The 8,649-nt window shown below is 41.0% G+C and overlaps 1 non-coding gene across 1 annotated transcript; it reads left to right on the top strand.

Annotated features, from left to right (window-relative positions):
• The first annotated feature begins 8,088 nt into the window (after positions 1 to 8,088).
• LOC147940045 (small nucleolar RNA R71) lies at positions 8,089 to 8,195 on the top strand. The gene has a single exon (XR_015564800.1). It is a non-coding gene; the product is annotated as a small nucleolar RNA R71 (small nucleolar RNA).
• Positions 8,196 to 8,649: the final 454 nt, after the last annotated feature.

Below are 8,649 nucleotides of genomic sequence, written 5' to 3'. Positions count from 1 at the left end.
ATTCGAGTTCAGTAACTTCACAAGTGTTTAAACGAACTTAATCTTAGACTAATAATGATCCTAAATGTCAAAAACACACTCAAATGGGCAACGGCGCCAAATTGAAACTGACTTTCTTTGTGGTGTGTGAATGAATGATGTATGGAATGATGATGTATGGAATGAATAGAAGTCAGGATGTTTCAATTCCCCTTATGCAGTTGCAGTATAAGAGGTGTCAATCCTATCTGAGTGATTGTGAACAATTAAGATGTGCATATGAGTCTAAGTCAAGCCAATTGTAAAGATTGTTTGTCACTAACAATCCTAAAATGAGATATGAAATGCAGAAAGTAAAAACAACTAGAACAAGATACTAAATGCAAACAGAACAGACAAATTAAAGCTATAATGAAACTAGAACAGAGATAGACACTATGCTAATGAACTAATGCAAGACAAGTAATGATCAGGAAACTAAGTGAATGCAATGGAAATGAAACAGGAATGAAACAAGACAATCACAAATCAAAAACACAAGTTCTGGGGATGAACTCGAGCAGCACTCGACCGAGTGTAGGTCGAGTACGTGGTCGAGCTAGACTTAAACGTGAAAACAGAGCAACACAAGAAAAACAGAGCAATGCAAAAACTAATCAAACAACAAGCAAGCAATGATATTTAGACTAAGATATCAATAAACAAAGAAGGCCTTGAGGAGGGATTCATGGGCTGAGTTAATCACTGTGGTTATCTAACTTGGTCAACAAATCTCAAGAAAACTTTGAGCTGATCTCTAGACATACTATTCTAAGACATGTTTAATCCACTCTCATGGCAAGAAACAATCAAACCTATGCATTTCTAGACTTGTTCTCACAAAGTAAAGAATCTACACAAGCAGGCATTAAGTAATACATCTCAAACCAAACAAGACTTCTAATCTCTTAGCAAGCCTAATGGTAAGCTCTAGATCTAGCCTTATCTATGCTCCTTAGACATTGGTGTGATGCTAAGATGCTTGAAATCAAACCCTACCTTCTCAGATATATGATCATCATTAAGATCATCTAGCCTAGAAGAGATCTACAACAATCAAGCTTGACCAAATCAAACAAACCACAAGATCAACCCAGCCTAACCCATCCTCAAGGTCCTAAGCAAACTACTCACAAGAACACATGGTGAAATATGTCAAAAACCCAGAAAATAATGAAACTTGCATCATTAGAAAGATGAAACAGAGATCTACAATGTTGATGAAGAAATAAAACTCGAAATCTTAATATTTTGAAAGTTATAAAACAAACAAAATACAAGGATCTAGTCTTTCTTTCTTAAACAAGTACAAAATCTAAAAATAAAAGAAAGTGCAAAAGGAATAAAATCTAAAAAAGGTAAAAACTAGGTTTTAGACTCTCTAAAAAGCTGGACTCTTTGGTGGCTGCAGGTACAAGGGCCTTATATAGGAGGTGAGGTGGAAGCCCTAAAAATACAAAAAGTCAAAGTAGTCAACCGCTCGGTCAACTCGACCAGTGCTCGGTCGAGTGGCTGGTCGAGCTGGCTTCTCTCGTGCATTCTCCACTCGGTCGAGTCCTCCTCAGCACACGGTCGAGTGGTGGTCGAGTGGTGCAGTCGAGTTGGACTCCGGACCTTGATTCTACAGCCTTAACTCTCTTGTTTTCTCCTCAGGATTGCTTCACTTCTCCTCAGCATTGCTTCCATGCTCCTTAAGCTCCAAAATCACCTGTTTATGCATGAAAAGATGCAAATGCAATGCAACTATACTCTAATGCATGATTAGTCCTAAAGCTACACAATAATGGGCTAAATGGATAGCAAAAGATGCAAAAGTTGTGAATAAACTAAGGGAAAACAAGGTAAAATATATGAACATCAACACCCCCAAACTTAGTGTTTGCTTGCCCTCAAGCAAATAATCAAGACAAAAAAAGGTAGGTGAGGTTTGAAAGTGGGATGTCAGCTGCTAAAGCTTGCAAATAGACTATCTAGAATCAATGTCCAAGTTACTAGTACTATGATGCAAGTTGAATGAGCTATACTTAAAGACTTTAGACAAGCATATCACAACCTTTACTGATTTGAGCCTTAGATGTCAACATGCATTCAAATCATTTCCTTTAACATTCATTAATCAAGAACATGAATCAATTATGTGCAATGCTTAAACTCATTTGGCTTGGCAGTAAAAGGTTTAGAGACAATGATGGTCTCTTTTTAGAGTAGGGCTTATCAATATCAAGGTTCTCTCATAAAAAATGGATTGAGCTTTAGAAGAATGCTAAAGGTAAGAACACTTAGACACATACAAGAACAAAACCATGTCTACCCAAAGGCACCCAAAGTGTTTATCCTATCAATCTAAACCCAATTGATCCTAGTGCTACCCTTTAACTTCTTTTCTTCTTTTTTCACTCTTTTCTCTTTTGGTTTTAAAGTCTTAGGAGAGGTTTCTTATTTGATCTTTCTAGTGGAATGGGGGATTCTTACTTATTTGCTATGGTTCTCTTTTCTTCTTATTCTTAAGACATATAAGCATTTTGCTAGACTTCTCTTTTCTTTCTTTCTTTTCTTTAACTAGAACCATCTTTAAACAACCTTATTCTTCCCATTCTTTCACTAGACTTTAAATTTTCTTAAACACATTCCCCTCCTAAAGACTCTAACCTTTTCTTTCTCTTTTTCCTCTTTTCTTTTCATAATAGCCAAGTACCAAACCCAACAAGTGAACCACCTAGTCCTATCTAGTTTGAAAAATGCAAACTAGAACTACACAAGGCTGTACTCTTGTCAGTTCAAACCTAACACTTTCTACCAAGCTCAATCCCAAAAATAGGCCTCTCACACACAAGAATAAACATGGCTTGAAAGAAGGTTTGGTTGAGGGGTAGGGGAACTGATTCTAATGATTCAATCAGCTACTTGGATCAACAAGAGTGGTAAAAAGGAAGAAGATGATCCAAATATGTATATGGTATCCATGAGTTTAAAGCAATGCACACATTGATAATTGAAAGTCAATATTAGGTTCTTATAAATAGGAAATGGTTTCAAATCTCAACATGCTTCAATTTAGACCAAATGCAATGTAGGAATTCAAGGCTTGGTTCAATCTTATTCTTCTAACCACTCAACTAGCATCAAAGTACTATTAACTTGGGCATTGATCCTAGTATAGTGAATAAACAAGCTAAAAAGGGAATACTCATCATAGATCCCTAATGCAAAATACTATACAATCCTACATGAAACATGCTAAACAAGATCCTAATGTGCAGTGCAAACTACATGAACACTCTTTTTTTATAAAGATTTTTGCAAAATATTTCAAATTTTTAGGGTTTTTCTATGCCTTAGATGATATGCAAGTATTAACATGATGATGCTAAAAATTTGAAATAAGAATCACAAAACACAATGTCAAATGCTATCTCAAACCCTCCCCCAAACTTAAATCACACAGTCCCTGTGTGAAAGAAATTTGATTGAGGATTCAAGATGAAAAACAAAAAACAAAACACAATGTCAAATGCAATGATATCTACAAGTGAAGGTGATAGTGGTACCTTAGGGATTGTGGAAGTAGTTGTCCACATTCATCTGCATGTTGTCATAGGAGTAGTTGGGGTCTTGCTGGTGACTTGGAGGTGGAGATTGGGGCAGCTCGACGATGGGAATCGACCGGGACTGGGTCGAGTACGTGCTCGAGTGGGGGGGTCGAGCTGGACCACGAGTGTCAAAATGTTGACCTTGCTGCTGGTAGAACTGCTGGTAGAGTGCTGGATCCATGAAGTACTGGGGTGAGATGGGAGGGTAACCTTGATATCCTGGATAAGCAGCTGGAGGTGGGAAGCCATAGGTTGATCTGGGCTGGAACTCGGCCGAGTGCATTGGAGGTGCTCGGTCGAGTGGGTGCTCGAGTGACCCGGTCGAGTACCTTAAAAATGGTTGTTCTCGGGTACTTGAGCACCTCTTCCTCTGATTTGGCTCATACATTGAAGCCCTAGCTGGTTCCACAGGGTTCACAACTCTAGAAAGTGCTCTAGTTGAGCTACTCCTCCTCAAAGGGCTTGATGGTGTAGGTGAAGAATTCCCACTCTTCAACTCAGCAATCTCCTTCTTTAAGCCCTTGATAGACTTAGCCATGTTGGTCACCTTCTTCTTCAGCTTATCAAACCTCTTCCCATGCCATTTGTTCCATTTTTGCAAAAGGGTTAATCTCTTGGTAGCCTCCCTCACTTCTCTACTATCTCTTGGGTTGAACTCATAATCCTCAAAGTAAAATTGCTCCTCCCCATCTGCCATTTGCACATCTCCAGCTTCATCAACTCTAAATTGAACTATCCCATCAAACAAATGCTCCTCAGCTGGCCAAAAGTCATTGTTGGCTCCTTCTTGAATGGTGGTGAGCTCTTGGTTAGGCAAAATCAGTTGCTTTTTCCCAAGTATTGGAAGTTCAAAGTTGAAAATGTGATTCCCTTGATGCATCTCCTTGGCTAGGATGAGAGTAGAGGTGAGGTAGCTAGAGTCAATCCATCTTGGTGAAACCCTTTCTCCTCTAAGTGGAACCTTAGCAGCTTGTAGGATTGGAGTAATGATGCCTCCAATGGTTAGTGCTCCTCTTGATCCTTTATTCTCCAACTTGCCTACCCAACTTCTCAAGTAAATCATGTGGTCAATGAGCACCATTGCTAGGTCAGTCTCCACAGTGCTCCCAAGAATGATGGTACCATTTCTTGCTTGGAAGATGACTCCATTGAGAGCCAAATCAATCATCTTTAGCTCCCCCTCATTAATGTTCCCAGTTTCCTTCCTAGCAAAGAAGGTGTTGGCAAAAGCTTTGTGGAAGTATCTTAGGACTGGGCTCCTTATCCTTGAACTCTTGGAATTGGAGGATGAGTAGTATTTGTTGTCCCCAATGGTTTCCCACACAGCATAGAGCTCTTCTCTTGGAATCATCAAACTCCTATTGCTCCCAACCTCAAAACCAAACACATTGGCTATCTTCTTCATTGAAAGTTCATACCTTTTCCCCTTGATTGTGAAAGCAATGTGACCAGCTCCAAACTCAGCATCCTTCCTTGCATATGTATGCAGCTTGACTGTGGCTAGAAACTCACAACTATCTTCTTTGTAGCCCTCCATGCAAAGCCCCATAAACTTCCTCAACTCTCTCTCTCCTTGGACGCGACATCTGGCTCGACCGGCTGCTCGAACCACCACTCGGTCGAGTGCATGATCGAGTGGGGCGTCGAGTGGCCCTTCCAGCTTCTTCTCTTGATTCAAGGCTAGCATCATGACGTTCCATGGAGGTTGCAGCGGTTTGTTGAGACTTCCTAGTGATTCTTGAAGACATTTTTCAAATAGAACTGAAGGGAATAGACTCAAAGCTCAAAGTTAATAGGTTAGTGAACCAAAAACTTGAAAGAACTAAGCTTGAGCAAAAGATAAGCTATGAGAGAGACTTTAAAACTTGAATTCAATGGTTTTGAGCAAATGAGAGAATGTGAGAGGTATAATTTCGTGCAAGGTCTATATAAAGAAGCTAAGGGGACAAAGAGACAAGGGTGGAGCGTCCATACCATTCAAATTTGAAATGGGAATCTTTGACCTGCTTTTTGCTGCCACTCGACCCCACACTCGACTGTACACGGTCGAGCACCTTGACCAAATTTTGAAATTTCAAAATTTTTCTTCTTGTTCTTCCCTCCACTCGATCGTTCTAGCGATTTGAAGATCAAATGGGCCTCAATTCCTTTCCAGCTCGGTCGAGTACCTCTCGTGGGTAGGTCGGGTGGGCTTGCGAGTCTCCTTCTCCAAGTCTAAATCTCTCCTTACCCAACTACATTCTCACCTAAAGGCCTGTCCAACACCAACATAAAAGAAAACACATCAAAATTACAAGGAAAATAAACCATATTTACAAAGGATACCTTAGGGACTTCCTCCCTAGTGAGCTTGTTTAAAGTCACTAAGCTTGACTTTGGTGTCCTTTTTAGACTTGGTTTAGATACCAAGGAGGTGATGAAATCTTCCCTGGAACCTCTTGATCACTGTGAAGTTGATCCTTGATCACCTCACCCTTAACACACAAACCATGTTTCTTCTTGATTTTGAGCCTTGGTCTTGCCTTCCTTAAGGACCTCTTGTTCAGCTTAACTTGAAGATCCTCAACCATACTAGTCAACTCTTGACTGACCTCTTAAGCTTTTCCACAGAATCATCTTGAAAGGAGAGCTTAGCCTTTGGAGTTGCTTCACCACTTGAACGTTCTTGACCTCCTTTGTCCTTGATAGTAAAAGGTTGATCATCAATGGTAGGAAGGTTGGTTGGGTTATAGATGTTAAACTTCATGGCTATATCTTCAGCAATGTTCAAGGTCACAAGACCCTCTTTGACATCAATAACTGCTCCAACAGTGGCTAGGAATGGCCTTCCAAGAATGATTGGATCTTCAGGTTCCTTGTCCATCTCCAACACCACAAAATCAGTGTGAACCCTTGCCTTCCCTATCTTGACTGGAACATTCTCCAACCTTCCAACTATCTCCTTGTTTGACCCATCAGCTAGACATATATGAAGGTTGGTGGATTTGAAATCAGTTCTCCCAAGCTTTTGTGCTATGGAGTATGGCATCACACTTGTTGAAGCGCCCAAATCACAAAGGCATTGGTTGTAGTGAAGATAGCTAAGTGTGCAAGGCAGATAGAATGGACCTGGATCCTTAAGCTTGATTGGAATGATAACTCCTCCAAGGTCCTCAAGATCCTTCTTATCTTGAGCTTCAACCTTCTTCTTTGACAAATCAAGCAAAAAGTCTTTGTAGAGAGGATATGGATCATACTGTTCCAAGGCAGGTCCTCTCTCTTCTTCTTGGTAAGCAATGGTGATCTCTTGTATGGCTAACACTTCTTCTTTTTTCTCAATCACAACCACTTCCTTCAAAGCCTTCTCTTCCTCTTGTTGCTTAGCCATCATCTCCTTTCTCTCAATGATTTCCCTAAGCTCCTTAATCTTTTGTGCTTTGAAACGTCCTGGGAATGGAAGAGGTGGCTTGTAGGCAGGAGGAATGTACGTAGCAGGCTTGGCAGCTTCTGAATCTGCAACTCGATCGACCACTCGAGCATGCACTCGGTCGAGTGGCTGTTCGAGTACTTGGTCGAGTGCAATAACAGACTCCGGTTGCTTTGCACAAACGTCACTTGGGGCTTCAGTAACTAATGAATTCCCCCAAACTTGGACTTCACTGTCCTCAGTGACTTCCTCATCAGAGATATGAATGGCTTTTGCAGTGAACTCCCTTGGATTTTGAACAGCTTTTCCAGGGAGTTGGTTGGGTTTAGGAGCTGAAGTAGAGGCAATGTTACTCTCCATATACTTCATTCTGGAGTTGAGACCTTCAAACTTCATGTTCAGATCATTGTACTGTGATGTGAGCCTTTGATTCAACTCAGCAAACTGTTTGGCTTCCTCAATCTTGCCTTGTGTTTGCCCAATCAACAACTGTTGCATCATTGTTCTTAAGTCTTGTTCTTGGCCTTGGTTAGTCTGAAACCCTGGTGGGGGACACAATTGGGGCTGGAACACTTGGTGTTGTTGCTTGGGGATGTAGTTTTGTTGCTGTTGAGGTTGTTGAGGTGGATAGACCTGGTCTTGAGGGTTGGCCACATTGGTGCTCCTATAAGAGAGATTGTTGTTTTTGAAACCTCCTTGGTTATAGCCTTTGAATCCTCCCTGGTTTTGCATGTAGCACAACTCAGCAAATTCAGGCTCCCCCTCTTGAACTGGAGCTTCCTCTTCACCAATGAAGTGAATGGACTTGGATGGCTGAGGAGTATCTTGTCAAGCTTCTCATTGACCATCTTCAAATCCTTCTTATACTTGTCCTCTTGATCAGTTGAGGAGCTCCTTATGGTCCTATCATAATCCTCATTATAATTGCCATCAGATTGAGCAAGATTCTCAACTAATTCCCATCCTTCTTCCACATTCTTGTTGAGGAAGTTGCCATTAGAGGCTGTGTCAAGAAGCATTCTTATCTTGGGAAGCACTCCTCTATACAAGGTGCTTAGAAGTGACTCATTGCTGAAGCCATGGTGAGGACACTGAGTTTGGAATCCTTTAAACCTCTCCCAAGCTTCACAAAAGCTCTCATTATTCCTTTGAGCAAACCCAAAAATCTCATTCCTCAGCCTAGCAATCCTTGCATTGGAGAAGAACTTGGCCAGAAAAGCTTTCTTGCATGCATCCCATGTGGTGATAGCTCCAGTAGGAAGAGTCTTCTCCCAAAGGTGAGCTTTGTCTCCAAGAGAAAATGGGAAGAGCCTTAATTTGAATCCATCTTCACTCACTCCATTGATCTTAGTGAGTCCACATATTCTGTCAAACTCATCAAGGTGATCTAGTGGATCCTCCATTGGCAACCCATGAAACTTGTTGGCTTGTATCATTGAGATCAATCCACTCTTGATCTCAAAGTTATTGTTTGCTACTGAAGGTGGCACAATTCCAGCCCTTTGGTTGTGGGTATTGGGTGCATCTCCTGCACCAATGTGCCTTGGTCTTTGCTCATGGATAGCTTGTTGCTCCATGATGTCTTGACCTTGTTGTTGTTGAACTACTCTTCCTTGCTTATGTCTCAAACCCTTT

The sequence above is a fragment of the Camelina sativa genome, chromosome 8, assembly GCF_030686135.1.
Source record: "Camelina sativa cultivar CO46 ecotype springtype chromosome 8, ASM3068613v1".
Lineage (NCBI taxonomy): Eukaryota > Viridiplantae > Streptophyta > Magnoliopsida > Brassicales > Brassicaceae > Camelina > Camelina sativa.
Note: the sequence above shows the minus strand (reverse complement) of the source record. Positions and strands in the feature narration are given on the sequence as shown.